The sequence below is a fragment of the Pan paniscus genome, chromosome 13, assembly GCF_029289425.2.
Source record: "Pan paniscus chromosome 13, NHGRI_mPanPan1-v2.0_pri, whole genome shotgun sequence".
Taxonomy (NCBI): domain Eukaryota; kingdom Metazoa; phylum Chordata; class Mammalia; order Primates; family Hominidae; genus Pan; species Pan paniscus.
The window spans coordinates 68,102,206-68,119,742 of record NC_073262.2 but is presented as its reverse complement, the minus strand read 5'-3'; positions in this window follow the sequence as shown (position 1 = coordinate 68,119,742).

Genomic DNA, 17,537 nt, shown 5'->3' with positions numbered 1-17,537 from the left:
CAGCTATACTCATATGTTTATTGCTGCACTATTCACAATGGCAAAGTCATGGAATTAACCTAAGTGCCCATCAACCATGAATTGGATAAAGAAGATGCAGTAGATATACGTCATGGAATACTATGCAGCCATAAATAAGAATGAAATCATGTCCTTTGCGGCAACATGGATGCAGCTGGAGGCCATTATCCTAAGTGAATTAAAGTGAATTGATGTGGAAACAGAAAATCAACTACCACATGTTCTCATTTAAAAGTGGGCACTAAACAATGGGTACATATGGGCACTAAGATGGAATCAATAAATACAGGGAACTCCAAAAGTGGGGAGAAAGGGAGAGGGGCAAAGGGTTGAAAAAATACATATTGGGTAGGGCACTATTTTCACTATTCAGGTAATGGGTTCAATAGAAGCCAAACTCCAGCATTATGCAACACACCCTTATAACAAGCCTAAAAACATACCCCTGAATCTGAAAAAAATTTTAAAAATTATCTAAAAGACAAGGAAACTTCTAAAAATACCTTTATTCCATATAAAAAATATACAGTTGGTGTTCACATTTCTCCAAATGTCTCATGAGTGTTTTCTAGATTTTTGTTGAAATCAGCATCCAAAGAAAGTCCATTCCATAGCACACTGCAAATGGCCTCTTTTAACCTGCAGGTTGCCCTGACCCACCTCCCTTTCTCTCTCTCTTTCTCTCCTGCTGTAATTTATTTGTTGATGAAGCCATAGCCTTTACTCTGTAGAGTTTTCCGTGGTCTCAATTTTGCTGATTGCTTTCCCAATGTGTTATTTAATATGTTCCTCTGGTACTTAAATCTAGATGTTTGGTTACCTTCACACTTTATTCCTAGATTGTGTATGTAGTGTTAGTACAAGGTTGGGTTGATTTTCTTTTTATGATGTTAGGTATTCATAATCATAACACATCTATAATTTTATCTGAAGCTGAAAATTAATGATAACCAAATCTTATTATTCCTTGTACATTTAATAGCAAATTGAGAAACTTCATTTTTTGTTTATTCTGAGTTAATAATTCATAGGGGAAAGAGAATAAATCTTATTTTTCCCTTTCTTCGCCACTTTTGAAAGAATGAGATACGATAGGCTAAAGGGTATATGCATACTCAATTTTGTCGGAATTTACTAATTCCTTATTTACGAGGTTCTGTGCTTTCGTATGACCACCAGCAACCATGTTTGAGAGTATTTGTTTCATCACAAACTTGACAACAGAGTATGTTGTGGATGTTTTCCTGAAAAAGGTAAAATATATGCTAGGATTTTAATTAGACTGGGATGGAGGATATATTTTGTTTCCTTTGTTTTTTTGTGTTTGTTGTTTTGCTTTTTTTTTTTTTTCCCGAGGCAGGAAAAAAAAATAAAACATTACAAAAATGTTTTCTGTCATCCAGCCTAGAGTGCAGTGTTGCAATCTCAACTCACTGCAGCCTCTGCCGCTGGGGCTCAAATGATCCTCCCACTTCAGCCTCCTGAGTAACTGGAACTACAGGCGTGCACCACTACGTCCAACTAATTTTTGTATTTTTTGTGGAGATGGGGTTTTGTCATGTTGTCCAGGCAGATCTTGAACTCCTGGGCTCCAGTGATCCTCCCACCTTGGCCTCCCAAATTGCTGGAATTATAGGTATGAGCCACTGTGCCTGGCTCAAGCATTTTTATTATTCCATTTTCTCCTTTACACATTCTTTTACCACTTAAATAGTGATTAGTCTACAGCTAACATTTATTAAAGTTTAATATAAATAAGTACTTTTATCCTTTTCCCAAAAATGTAAGAATTACTTATCTTTTTCTAAGTTTTTTGTCCTACTGTTGTGATGGATTTTAATTTTAATTTTTCATACATTTAAACCTCATAGGAATTTACTATTTTTTAAACAGTGTATAGCCATTTAGTGTAGGCACATATTTATAATTTGTATTGTTCTTTTTTCAGTTTTATGTTATTGCAGGAAATCATTTTCCTGTTGCCTAAAGAAATTTCTTTGATATTTCTATGGGTGCAGGTCATCTGATGATAAATTTAGTATCCTTTCTTTCTGTATTCTTAATTTTTCATTTTAAGCAGTTTTACTGTGATTTTTTTTTATTTATTAGTTTGTGCTATTTATCTTGTTTGGGATTGTAGTGCTCCTCAAATCTTTGGTTTCTTTCATCAGCTTTGGAAAGTTCTTTGTCTTTGAATATTCTCTCTCTTCTCATTTTCTGTCTTCCACTTTTGATGCTTCAGTTTCGTATATGTTGGACCATTTCAGTATGTCATATGTATTGACTCTCTGCTTATGTATATCTTCCATCATTTTTTCCCTTTACTTTAGCTTGGATATTTTCTTCTAACTTTTCTTCCACCCTATTAATTCTCTGTTTAGCTATATCCAGTCTGTTACTAAACTCATTTATTGAGTTTTCAAACTTAGTATGCTTTTTTAATTCTAAAATTTTTATTTGCTTTTCTTTTATAGGTTGCAATTTTATATTAAAATTCTTTATCTTTTCATCTATTTTAAGGTACATCTTAGTCACCGTGGTTTTAAAATCTCTTTCTGGCAACTTTGATTTGTGGATTAAGAACTGTTTCCTGCCAGGCTTTCCAGATCCTTGTCCTGTGCTGAGAGTCAGCAGATGTCCCAAGGGGAGAAGTGGTGCATAGAAAGTTGGGCTGAACTCAATTGCAGCTCAATTCAGTCTCCTCTTTTCTCCAGGATCTGGTTCCACAAGTCCTGGCTGCCTTGACAGCTCTCCAATTTCCTCAGAACTAAAAAAAATAAAAAAAAATTTTAAAAAACTGTTTCTTCCTGGTTATTCTCAGGAGATAGATACATCATCTGCTGCAAGCCACTGCATTGTGTCTGGAACTGAGAGTTTGGCTCAAGAGGCAAATGATCTTAAGAGACAATATGAAAAATAGTTTGCTCTTAAGAGACAATCTGAGAAATAATTTTATAACCAAAACAGATATAAAAGATATGATAATAATAATAAATATTGCTGTTAATATGTTAAATGATATTATCCTTTTCCCATCAAGAAGACAAGATTTTAAGCCTGTTACCCTATATTTTATGCTGATGATAGTAATGAAATTGTATTCATTTCTCAATGCCCTAATCCTTCATACTATATGCTAAGTTTAGTACTAGCAATAAGTTCCTTGTATTGCATACCAAGTTTCTGCCAGGAACTTAGCTACCTATCTACCTATAGTATTTATAGAATTTTACTTTAACAGTAAAATATCTTCATTTTTTACTAGCACCTCCATTTTTTATGAGAAAAAGTCAAGGTTTGAACTCAAATCTGTCTTTTACACAAGAAAATACTGCTAAATGTATGAAAATCTATTTATTATAAAAAATACATTGATAAATTTAGGAATTAGATCTGGTAGTAATTCCGGCAACTACTAAAAGTTCTGAAATGTTTTAATTTTATTTGCAGCTTTTCAATATATAATTTAAGTTTAGTTTCTGAAACTGCTGATAAGAAGATATACTATTTTCATAGGCAGTTCATATACATAAAATACAATATATGTGTATTAAATTCTTTTAGATAATATCCCTTTTAGCATGTTGAAAAGAATTATGTATTTAAAAATATTTCACACGCAATATGGATGTAATATGGCACTTACTTTTTTTTGTCTTCTTTCCTATTCTATCAAATGCAAACGTTATAATTTTCCTGTAAGTTTTTTTTTTCTCTTTGGCAACACAGCTTTGGCCCCAGAAAGAGATGTTCAAGAGCTCTCTCTTATGTTTCCACTTTCAGACCTTCAGAGTTGTGGGGTATTTATCTACAGGTCTAAGTACACAATTGCATAGGTAAGCATTTATACCTGGGAAAATAAAAATTTTGCCAAGGTAAATTTTTCCTCTCATGCTTTGTTAGGGTTTCTGTATGATTTAGTTTTAGCTGATTTTTGCCTCAAAAGCAAAGTTGTCTTTACCTGGCTTGCAAAAGCCTTGGGTTTTTCTTTGAGCCTGGATGGCAAGTTTATCTATATGAGATATTTCCAAACTGTTAAAGGATAAATAAATCTTATTCAATATTTCTACAAAGTCTAACTTGAGCCCAGGTCACTTGAAAATACCTACAGATAGACAACACTCAATAATGAGGGAAGAGAATAGGAATCATAAAGGAAGGTTAGCAATTCTATGCCTCGTCTGATAGCTGGGCATATAAATAAGCTAAGTCTTCAGTGGTTACCAGTCTCCTGGACTTCCACCTTATATGGAGCCCAGACTCACCTGTTGGTCCTCTTTGCTTTTGACATACTCATCCGGCTCAAGCAGCTGCAAAAGGAGTCCTTGGTCTGCCTCTAACTTCTAGACCTTTCCTTAAAGTTACCCAAATAACTGTGGTGGTGTTGTGTAAGAAGGCTGTAGGAGATCCTCGCCTCTAGATCTCTTCCTTTTAATACACCAGGCTCACACCAAGAGGGAACTGACAAAATAAATACACCTAGGGTTGCAAAGCAGACAATGCTCCTCATTTTTCTTTTTTATGATTCCTATCTGTGCACCCTTCTCCAACCAGAAAAGAATCTTGGATTGAACATTCTGTGAGTTCCTCTGAGAAACTTTATGTTTAAAATTTTTATTTCTTGGGCTTTCCAAGGTAGACATTTTATAAGCTTTCCAGATAATTGGGCCCGAGAAATGAGAAATAACTTTTTGGCACAGAGTAAACAAATTGGTCTTGGGCCAATCTTGGTCTCTAGGAAAGATGGCTTAAAAAGGAAATCTAAGATAGCTATGAAGTAGGAATGGGCAATGACGAAATAGGCATGTTTCTTTTTAAAATGTCATTGGTAGGATAGAAAAATACGTGTTTTTCCAAAGATGAAAACACGATTATATCATGGTTTGCTCCCGTTTTAAGTCTTCAGACTCAAGTTATGGAGAGAGAAAGAAAACCCCACCTTATTTTCATGAGGTGTTGCCCAGTGTATTCTACCCTCTCCCTTAAATTCTGATGTGTGAAACAAACATTCATAGCCAGATAGCTCCCTAGTTACCGTGCAGGCGCAGCTGCTGAACATAGCACTGTTGCAACTAGTTTTGACACCAGCCATTTGTGCTTGAAGACATGTCTAATTTTTGGCTTCCCTCAGATGGTTTCACACTCTTATAGCAAGTGGGGTTTTTATTCTAACACTCATTTTGGGTCAAACTACACCCACTTTTGGGAACCCACCAACACAAATGTTAATAATATGCAGATCTGGCCTTTCCTAAGATGGCACTGCATCAGCCAAACTTCATTTCCTGGGGAGGTTGCTAAGAAAATCATTAATCTTGCCAAATTTCACTAATGTGCTGAGTAGACCTGATGTTATCATATGGGTGTTTATCTGGAGCCAAATCTCTGTACATACATATTGATTATCTCCTTTTTTGTGTGTTTTTCCTGACTACTAATTTCCACAAAAATAGTTTGAATGGTCTCAACAACGTGCGTTCCCCTTAAACAATATCAATCACAATATTTTTGTGTAATTTCTCACATGAAAGTCAAGTAACTTTCCATTCTTAAGAAATAGTCACATGACTTAACCCAGACTGGTTCCTCTGTTGGTTATGATGGGTCATCTGATCTACCTCTGTGAAATTAGATTGCTTTTCAAAAATTGCCAAACTAGGCACTTCCCTCTGGATGTCTCAAAAGCTGCATGCCTTCCCTGCCTTATCACCTGCCACAACTTTGTTTTCTGAAATTCTAAACTCATTATTACTTTGTAATTACGTGATGCTCTCTCACTCCCGTGTGTTCATACATTTTCTTTCTTCTAGTCCTTTACACTGAAAAACTTGGCAAAATTCCACTTAGCTGCAGAAATTCAGATAGGACTCTGAAGCCTTTCCCATTTCTTTCAGAAACACTGAGCTTCAGGGTCTCCTTTCCCTCTGCTGCTACTGTCCTTGGTATCACCTCCACTGTAGAAATATTGTTAGCATGTGGTAATGGTTTGTTTCATGCCTGATGCAATGAGCAGAAAATTTATTTTAGGGTATATATTAAATATAATATATAATACTATAGTATGAAAAAAGATTTTCTTCTTCCAGAAGTAAGAATAAATACACTTAATAGTAAGACTTTAATAATAGAAATGAGCATTTCATCACAAAAGTAGTATCTGGTGCATATTAAACACTCCATAAACAACACCGAATAAAGGAACAATGTGGTTGTGTTGACCTCTCTTTAAAATTTTTAGGTCTTGATGTTGCAGCAGTAGTGAACAGCAAAGCAGTTTGAGCAAGTAAAGCTTAAAATAGTAAAACAGCTTGGGTGCCACAATGTGCACAGTGCCCAAGGTAAAAGCAGAAATGCTGAGCACTGAAGGCTTAGATGAAAGTTGCCACCTAATAACTTCTTCTGGAAACATTCAAAGAAACCAACCTGGGGGGAAAAGGAAGAAAGAAGGAAAGAAAGGAATGGGGGGAGGGTGGGGGAGAAGGAAGAAAGAAAGGAAGGAAGGAAGGAAGGAAGGAAGGAAGGAAGGAAGGAAGGAAGGAAGGAAGGAAGGAATTGTATAATAGCAAGGCTGGCAAATAGAGATTAGCCAATTCCCACCTCGCTGAGTTTTTTCCCTTATTATTTTTATAAGGTGGATAAATTTTGAGAAGCAATTGAATTTTATATACATAAAATCAAGTACATGTACATACCCCATCCCCAAGCACACACATTTTATTCATTTATTTCTGTGCTAAGTCAAGATCAGTGGTGTGTTTTCTATTTAATAGCATGCCTGCAAAAGAGACTATTTCTGATAAAGGTACTACAAAAGATCAATACAGCATTCCTTAAACACAATATCCACTCTGGGAAAATGTTAAAAAGATGTATGCGTGTTCTAGTGAGAAGGGATAGAGGAAGTTTTCTTACTTTATTCCTTCAGTTTCTGAGTAGTTGCAACTAAAGCTATGAGGCTGAACTGGGCCAGATAATAAAAAAAGCTTTGTCAAAGAAAAGCAACCACTTTCCTATCGTTACTCAAGCAATCGTACAGTGTGGAGGGTGAGCTGTCAGAGTGATCACCTCATTATTTTCTTTCAAAACCCAAACAACGGATTCCACAAATGCATGGCAAATATCAATAGAAATGGAAATGATATATTTATAACCCAATAGGACCTATTTCATGATGGTCTTAATGATTTCATTAGGTTGCCAAGTAGGAAAGAATTAAAAGACAGAGGGAAAAAATGTCAGAGAAAGAGAAAAATCATAAGGATGTATAGTGCTTATAACAAACAGATCAAAAGCATATTGATAAAAGCCACATGGAAATAACAGCAGCAGTATTGTTTACTCACTGCTGTGCAGTTAGATAAAATATGTTTAAGCATTTTCCACAGTTAATCGTGTATTATTTACTCATTCACTCAACTGATGGGAGTGATCATGAATTATATTTCTGAAAAAGGGAAAGATGCATTTATAGAATAAGAAATAAGCTCCTGGTGCATTTATGAACAAGAACTTTAAAGGCATGAGTTCATTTAATTCCAATGACACTTCAAGATTGGTATTATGACCTCACATTTACAGGTGGGAAAACGAGATCAGAGAAATTCGGTAATTTGTGTGAACTAACCTCATTAGGAATTTAACACAGAAACATCTGGCTCTCAAAAATATTTCACTAATCCCTTTGAAAAACCATGTAGAATGAGTCTTTTCCCAGTAGAAGACATACACACAATACTTTACACACAAAACCTGTCCATAGATTTCCCCCACTGACCAATCCCACCTACAGTCAGATAAGATCCAGGGTCATATCTTGCTTCCTCAGAGTGAATGCTCACTCACCCCAAGCAAGCATTTTTCTTCCCTAGAATTAAAATCTTAGTAGTAAACAAGAGATTTTTTAAATTAAGTATGTGGACATAGACAGCTTACTATCAGATTGTTTTTAAGATCTGCATGATAACTTCAAAGGAAAGTGCTAAAATGGTTGAAGTAAGTAAGACTTGATGATGCCATACACATCAATATAAAACACATGAGTAAAGTGCATTAAGGCTCACATCTTTTTTCAACACAGTAGAATCTCAAGCTTCTAGGATCAATAATTGTATGAAACTGGTGAACAAATACTAGAACACTATTGTGCCATGTAAATGGCATTGTATATTCACAGTAAAAACCTATTTATTGACATTGAAAGAGTACATATAAGTTAACGTTTGTGTGTGTGTGTGTGTGTGTGTAGAGAAAGTTCTAGAAGAATATATTGAAATGTTGAAAATTCTATTTATGGAGATAAGGTAATTTTTAAAAATTTCCTTTTGCCTATTTGCATTTTCAAAGTTTTATATAATAAGTATGCATTTTATAAAATTACTTAATAATTTAGCATAATACATCATTGCTCAAATGTCAAAACTTCATGAACATTAAAATCCTTTTCTTAAAGCCAAAAGTTAGCTTTATGACTTGGAATCATTTTCTGCATGCAGATATTCCACCAATTTAAGCTCAGAGAGAAGTAAGAGTCTTTGGCAGGAAACAGCACCTTCCTGCTAGTGTTCTGTCAGAAAAACATTAATCTTGACTTCAGTGTGGGGTGACATCTAGTGAAGTGTTTCTGCAGATGATTGCTGGTTATTACCATCATTGTTCTTTCTCTTGCCTCTTTTCTTTCAGTATACAGTCCTTAACATGCCTGTTCCTTTACAAAGCATGCATGTTTCCCCAACCTAAAGAAGGCAGTATTTGAGCTGTGCATATGCATATGAGAGTCCTTATTTTGTGCACCTTGGCAAGAGAGAGCTTTTCTGTGTGCCATGTAAATAACACACACTTTTTTCTCTGGAAAACAATGGTAGAGCCTCAGATTTTGGGTTATGATTCACCTAGCTTTTCATCTGTTAGTAAATAATAAGGTAACATCATAGTTGCTAAGGCTTAAGACAGTTAGGAAGTCAGTATCTATAGTCAGCCAACAGGTTAAAGACCAACACTATCCCCACTAATACGCTTCAGTTTTGAGGAATAGTCAACTATTCCTGAAAGGGGCAAATAGGGGCCCTTAATCTTTTGGTTTCAGGCAGATAGACTAATAATCAATACTGAAATTACAGATCAAGACTGGATGAGTAAGACCAGTGACTTAGCTATGAAATGGAACCTGTTGTCTACAGTCAGGATTGCTCCTAAAGAATAGGGCAGGTAGAAGTCAAGTTGCCTCGGAAATGGGGAAAACATACCATAGGCAGAGCTTGACAATATGTGGAAATAGATAGTCCTTTGGAATTATCTTACAGAATTTAGTGTAGTCCCTCTCCACGTTAATGTTTAAATTATCAGAGTTTCATTTAACAGCATACCCATAGTTGTGAATTATTGATGTAAGTTTGGGGATCATGATTCTTCTGGATTTTAAAAGAAATTTTGACATCACAAACACCCTTGGCCAGCCATAACAGAGATTTAAGCACTGGATATTCTGTAGTATCATTCTTGTACTAAAAAAATAAGATCCATGAAGCTCTATCAACCTCAGAGAGTGGGATGGGCACGGGGAAGTGGTGGGACAGAGAAGGATGGGAGTCACATGACAAAGCTTGCTAGTTGTCCTAAAGAAGCAGTTATTATATGTTACAATATTTGCCCTAAAGCATAAGGTTGTCTGTAGGTTCCATAGTCATAAAATTCAGATTCTAGTCAATAAATACCAAAGGAGTAAAAGAAACAGGTTGAACATACAAAAATAAGATATTAAAGTAGCATACTAAAAAATCCACAGCATTAATAAAATTGCCTTAAGAAAAAGTTAAGATATCATTACATATCCATTAAATGAGCAAAAGCTATAAGAATCCATTGGTGACAGGTTACGGTAAAAAGGTAGGCATATATTTTAAATGCCATTGTAAATTGATTCAAATTTTCTGCAAAGCTATTTGTAACAAAAAGCTATATAATGTTTTTTTTTCCTTTGACCTAGTAATTTCACTTTGGGGAATGTATTCCCAGAAAATAATCTTAAAGCAAACAAGTAATTTGTTCCAAGCTGTTCGTACAAAGCTGTTTAAAAAAGGAAAATTTGAAAAGAACTCAAATGTCCAATAATAAGCGATTGTCCAGTGAAACTCATGTTTGAAACCATGGGATACTAGCTGGTTTATTAAGTCATATGCACTTTGTCCATACAGATGCATATTCACAGTAAATTGTTAAGTGAAATAAGAACAAGATCCATATGGGAAACCTGATTAGAGTAATAAATACACATGCATGTGCATGACAAGACTAGGAAGTGAAGGGAGGGAGGGAATACAGATTTATTAATATCTTGAGGACCTCTGTGTTCCAAGGTCTTTACATAATTAATCTCTTTTAATCTCTGAGCAACTTTGTGAGACAGATTTTATTTATCCTGTTTCTACTCAAGAAATCAAGTAGTTTGACTATGGTCACGCAGCTGGGAAAGTGATGGAGTTGGAATGAGAACTGTGTCTGGGATTCAGAAGTTCATGGCTTCCCAGTTCGTTATGTTGAACACATTTTCTGAAGTTCTTTTTAAAAAACACTAGTCTCATCTCATGATCATTCAAAATGGATTGATTGGTTGAATACATTTGAAAACTGTGTTAAAATATATCCTCCTAATGTTAATTGGCACAAACTTTTGCAGTCTTAGAGTAAATAAGCCAGTTTACATTTGTTTAAGACAGCATTTCCCAAACCAGTAAATCCTGTGTGCGTGTGTATGTTAACTGTTTGTTATGTGTGTGCGGCATACTGTTTGTTCCCAGTTCTGCAGAACAGTTTGGGAAACACTGATTTAAAGTGTTGTCCTCATTAGATATATTCTTTTAAGTTTAAATATTAAAGCATCTACATTTATAAAAGTTAATTATCCCTACCGTGTATGTAAACCTCTATCTGAAGGTGCTCAGAGGATTAAATGCAAATTATGGAATTGCTCAGAACTCAAATGTAAATAAATCTATGTATCCATATTTTCTCTTAACTTTACAGTGATAAGTGGCAACTCTAAATATTAAGACAGAAAATTACCATGGAATCCCTGGAGTTAGTCTCCCTTGGAGGAGCAAGTACATGGCAAGTTGTCCTGTAGATAAGGATAAGAAAAATTTTGATGCTTTCAGGGTCAAAAAATTAGCTATCAAAGTAGACAATGAGGAAAAAGTAGAGGATGAGGATTCTGAGTCCATGAGGTGGCACTTTCTGAAAACAATACTAACCCAACACCTTGAGGGGTGATTGTGTTGGTAAACTTAAAGAAATAAACTCTAAGAACTGTAACCCTCTGGTTAGAGGACTGCTGTTTATCCCAAAAGCATCACTTCAAGGCTTGTGGCAGTGACCATACTAGAGGATCCATCCTTTACCTCTGTTGCTGACCTTTGGGTTCAAGCATTGCATTTACAGAAAGCCAATTCTGAAGCCATCACAAGGCATCACAAATAGAGGGCTCAGATGTGTGGTTTACCCCATAATCTGTATCAGACTCTCATGCCTCCATAATTTCTTGTATTGCAAAAAAAGCTTTGTCTATGGAGTGTTTTTTGCTATGCAATTATAACATTAAGACAGTTTTTGAAGGACTATTCCCATTCCCACAATGTACAAATTCTGGTGTTGTCTCTGGAATGATCTTATACTGGGCTCTACTCTGACCATCTTTTTCAGCATGTCCAGCAAGTGGTGCCTGGTTCCATCAATGCTCCTATCTCCTCTACTTCTTACATCTGAACTTTGAGAAAATTGAAGAATCTTTAGTTTTAGAGACCCAGGCCACTTTATCTAGCAGCCCTGCCACAGAACAAGGAAAATTGACACCTGGATGGTGGTTATGAACTAAACCATCTTTGGCACTTAGAATGCAATTAGCTAAGGCTTTATAGATTCCCTCTTCAGTTGTCAGCACGGCAATATGGGACTGAGATGGATTGGTTGTTCTTCATGAGATCTTGATTCTGGATATCCCGGAATGCATTATAGGGCCTGGTGTGGGGATTTAGAGGAGGACTTAGTCCACTTCTGGACCTATTACTATTTCCACCATATTTTCATCATGTGTTATTACCACTATGTGGAGATAAACTGGCTAAGATGTCTGTGTGCCCACCTCCCAGAGTAATTCAGTAGAAATCTCTGGCCGTTGATTGAGCACTAGTATTTGTTTCAGTTTCCTAGATGATCTGGGCTAAGAATCACCTATGTAAAGAGTCATCTTAATTACACCCTTGAAGTGTGCCTTGTGATATATTGTATGGTTTAGGTCCTCTCTAATCTTACCAGCCATACTTCCCTCTGCAGATTTTAGTCATCTTTTGCCTGGTTGATTCTGTTTCCAATTTTGTGTAGTTTCTGCAACAAGGAGCGATGCCTGCTGGATCATCGAAATATAAAATCTCATCAGTGGCCGAAACATTAACTGAGGAAATACAGACACTTCAGAGATACTGTGTGTTCTGTTCCAGACTGCTGCTATAAAGCAAATATCATAATAAGGCAAGTCACATGAATTTGTTTCTCAATGCATATAAAAGCTACATCTATACCTCACTGTAGTCTATTAAATATGCAATAGCATTATGTCTAAAAAATCAATGTACATATCTTAATTGAAAATACTTTCTTGCTAAAAAAAATGCTTATGATTATCTAAGCCTTCAGCAAGTCTTAAACTTTTTACTGGTAGAAGGTCTTGCTTCAATGTTGGTGACCGCTGACTGATGAGGGTGGGGGTGGGGGAAGGTTTTGGTGGCTGTGGCAATTTCCTATGATAAGAAAACATTGAAGTTTGCCACCTTGATAAGCTATTCTCTTCTCTGTAATGCTATCAAATGTGATGCTATTTTATAGCATTGCCCACAGTGGAACGTCTCTCAAATTTGGAGTCAATCATCTCAAATTTGCCGCCGCTTTACAAACTAAGTTTCTGTAATATTTCAAGTCATTTGTTGTCATTTCAACAGTATTCACAGCATCTGCACCAGAAGTAGTCTCCATCTCAGAAAACCACTTTCTTTGCTCATCCGTAAGAAGCAGCTCCTCATCCGTTCAAGTTATATCATGAGATTGCAACAATTTAGTCACACTTTAGGCTCCACCTCTAAATCTAGTTCTTTTCCTATCTCCAGTACATCTGCAGTTACTTCCTCCACTGAAGTCTTGAACCCCTTAAAGTCATCTATTGATCTAAAGCCGCCTCTCAAAGTTTGGAATCACCTTCTTCCAGAATCCCATTAATGTTGATATTTTGACCTCCTCCCATGAATCACAAATGTTCTTAATGGTCTGTAGAATGGTGAAATTTTTTCCTGAAGACTTTCAATTTGTTTACCCCAGTTCCATTAGAGGAATCACTATTTATGGCAGCTGTAGCCTTACAAACTGTGTTTCCTTAAGAGTAACACTTGAATGTCAAAATTACTTCTTGAGTCATGAGCTGCAGAATGGATGTTGTGTTAGCAGGCATGAAACAACATTAATCTTGTTCATCTCCATCAGAGCTCTTGAGTGACTATGTGCATTGTTAATGAGCAGTAATATTTGAGAGATCTTTTTTTTCTGAGCAGTAGGTCTCAATATGAGCCTAAAATATTTGGTAAAACATGTGTAAACAGAGGTGTTGTCATTCAGGCTTTGTTGTCCAAATTATACAGTCTGGGTAGAGTAAATTTAGCATAATTATTAAGGGCCCTAGGTTTGGGGAATGACAAATGATTACTAATTTTATCTTAAAGTCACCAGCTATACTAACTCCTAGTAAGAGAGTCAACCTGTCCTTTGAAGCTTTGAAGCCAGGCATTGACATCTCTCTGGCTGTGAAAGTCCTAGATGGCATCTTCTTCCAACAGAAGGCTGTTTCATCAACATTGAAAATCTGTTGTTTAGTGTAGCCACCTTCATCAATGGTCTTAGCTAGATCTTCTGGATAACTTGCTGAAGCTCCTCCATCAACACTTGCTGCTTCCCCTTGCATTTCTATGTTATAGAGACAGCTTCTTTCCTTAAACCTCATGAACCCACTTCTGCTAGCTTCCAACTTTTCTTCTGCAGCTTCCTCACCTCTCTCAGCCTTCACAGAATTGAAGAGACTTAGGGCCTTGTTCCAGTTTAGACTTTGGCTTAAGGGAATGTTGTGGCTGGCTTATCTTCTATCTAGACCACTACAACTTCCTCCATATCAGCAATAAAGCTGTTTTGCTTTGTATTTATTTATTCGCTTCGTTATTATTCATGTGCTCGCTGGAGTAGTACTTTTAATTACCTTCAATAACTTTTCCTTTGCATTCAAAACTTGGCTAACTGCTTGGCACAACAGGCCTAGCTTTTGGCCTATCTTGGCTTTCCACACTGCCATCTTCACTAAGCTTCATCTTTTCTAGCTTCTGATTTAAAGTAAGAGACATGCAACTCTTCCTTTCATGTGAACACTTATAAGCCACTGTGGCCTCATTTCAACATTATTGTGTCTCAGAGAACAGGGAGGCTGAAGAGAGGAAGAGAGATGGGAGAAGGGCCAGTCAGTGGGGCAGTAAAAACACACACCTTTCTGGATTCACTTTGCTTTCTTCCATGGGCATGGTTTGTGGTGTCCAAAACAATTACAATAGTAACTTCATAGATCAATGGCCACAGATCACCATAACAGATATAGTAATAATGAAAGATCCTAAATATTGCCAGAAACACCAAAATGTGACACAGAGACCCAAAGTGAGCATATGCTATTTGTTACCACAAACCTTCAATTTGTTAAAAAATGCAATAGAAATGAAGCACAATAAAATGAAGTATGCCTGTAGGAAGTTTACTTCTCATAAGAATGATCTGGTTTATACTAACAAAGGTGTGTTAAAAGTTTCTTGAGTCTTTAGAAAAAGGGTGCTTTAAATGCAGAAAGTAAAATGCAATGTAATAATATAAGCACAAGGAAAGAGATTATTCTTGCAATTTGCTTATGTAATTTTCTCTCTCTCTGAATTACAGGTAGTCTCTAAGACATTCATCAGATAATAATCTGGTAGAAGAAATACAGAATATACCGATTCTCTTCCATTAGCAAAACCCTACCTGAAAGCTAAATATTGTATTGCAATTAGATATTTTACACTACCTGCCTTTCAGGTGTCAGACCTTACCACCTACTCAAACAAAACCTTCTTGTCACTTCCTGACCCATAAACACAAATGCTTTCATTACATGATCAAAGGTGTGAAACAACTCCCAGACACTTCATCCTCACACAGGATGTGCTTTCAAACTTCCCTCCTGACTTGTTAAGGAAATAACTACATCAAATCACAAACATCTAAGATTGAAGAGCACTGAAATGTTTGTTTGATATCCAGGATGATTTTAGGCAAGCTTTTATGTCAGTTTGAACTTTAGTTCCTTCATCTGCGAAATAAGAGTTTGGTCTAACCATTCTTTGATAACTGTTATCTCATTGGCTAATTTTGTCCTGCAGATATGTTTTATTTGACCAGCAGTGCTTTTTTGTATGCATCTGTGGCCAACATTTAAAAATTAGAATGTTTATATAAAAGCCCATTTCTGGATTCTCTTTTAAACATTGGTAGATCCGGCCTACATTCTCCCTTGGCAACAATTAGCTGGAGCTGAGTCTTCACTGCTCATCCTCTTTAGACAGGGATTGTGTTCTCTAAGACACCAGAAGCCACAGCAAGTCCATGAATTGTAGTGTTGCCTGGCCCCAGGAGCACTAGAAATTGTAATCTATAATCTAATAACCTCTTCTATCTCTTCCAATTCTGAAATCCTATGATTCTCTTTTTCCTAAAAGCCTAACACATACTGCTGAGATAAGTGGAGGAGGATGTAAAGAGAAATAAAGAAAGAGGGGAATTCTAGGCTTCCTCTCTGATTCTCTGACAGGGTATGGATGTAAAATCTCTCTTGAATAAGCAGACTTAATCGTTTCAAAATTTGATCCATAATTTCAGAGGGGGTGGAGGGCAAGAAAACATACAAACACTACCATCATATTTACCAGATGATGTGGAATTGAAAATAACACCAAAGCAGAAAAATAGCTACTAAATTTTATTTTTGTTATTTTTAAATTTTATTTACTTATTTTTTAATAGAGATGTGGTCTCACTATGTTGCCCAGGCTGGTCTCAAACTCCTGGGCTCAAGTGATCTTCCCACCTCAGCCTCCCAAAGTGCTGGGGTTACAGGCATGAGCCACCACACCCAGTTATTTTTAAAATTTAGATTTGTTCTCTTTCAAATTATAAAAACTCAGCCATATTAATTTTAGAATATTTGAAAATTCAAAAATGTATAAAATAGTACCAGGTTAGCATCCATTCAATTCAAATCCTAAGGATATTATATATGTATATCATATTTATGTGTGTGTGTCTATATATAATATGTATAGCTTAAACCTGCAAGCTATGGTTTAAGCATTCGGCTTACAAATTGTGGTACTATAGTTTGAATTTACAGGGGATAAAGTGGTTTTATTCAATCGATTATAACAAGCGTTAATACACACTTACAAGGTACTAGAAGGGATACAAAGACAAACCAAGAATATAATATTGGGCTTCCGGAGGCACAAAATCTATGATGGGAAAATAATACAAGTACACATACCATTAATGCAAAGCAAAAGGAGGCAAAAAGAAAATTACCAAATACAATAATTATTTGGTCTGTAATTCAGAGAAGCTTGCCAATGAAATAATGTAAAAAAAATTATTTTCCAAACAGTTTTAAAGAAATTCAAATTTTCAGCATTATGCCAAATAGCACAATTCAAAAAATAAAAATATTGACTAAAATGAAAAAAAGCCTATTATTGAAATGCATGTATATGATTATAATTAATCAAAATTATTCTAAGATAAAAAATTAAGTATTGTGAAGATAAGTAGAAAATAGAGCCCCTGCCTACTCATTGTTTGTGTAAAAGAAATGAAACGAGGTTTCATAGCTTACTGGATGAACATTGTGCTTTCTCCAAGGCTTCATGGGGCCTAGCACTGAAAGTAGTTACCATAATTTAAAATACCTCTGTTTGAAAGATGTCTATTCTCCCATAGATCATAAACCAACCAGAATATGATTTCAGTGTGTTATGAATAATACTTGAAATATTTTTTGTTTTTGTTTTTGATCCATAATTTGTTTTGATCCATAATTTCAGAGGGTTGGAAGGTGAGAAAACATACAAACACCACCACAGTATTTACCAGACGATGTGGAATCGAAAATAATACCAAAGCAGAAAGAGTTACTAAATTTTATATTTTTTTATTTTTAAAATTTACTTTTTAAATAGAGATGTGGTCTCATTATGTTGCCCAAGCTGGTCTCGAACTCCTGGCCTCAGGTGATCTTCTCACCTTTTTTAGAGATAGGGTCTTGCTCTGTCATCCAGGCTGGAGTACAGTGGTGGGATCATAGTTCACTGTAGCCTCAAACTTCTGAGCTCAAGCAATCCTCCTGCCTAAGCCTTCCAAGT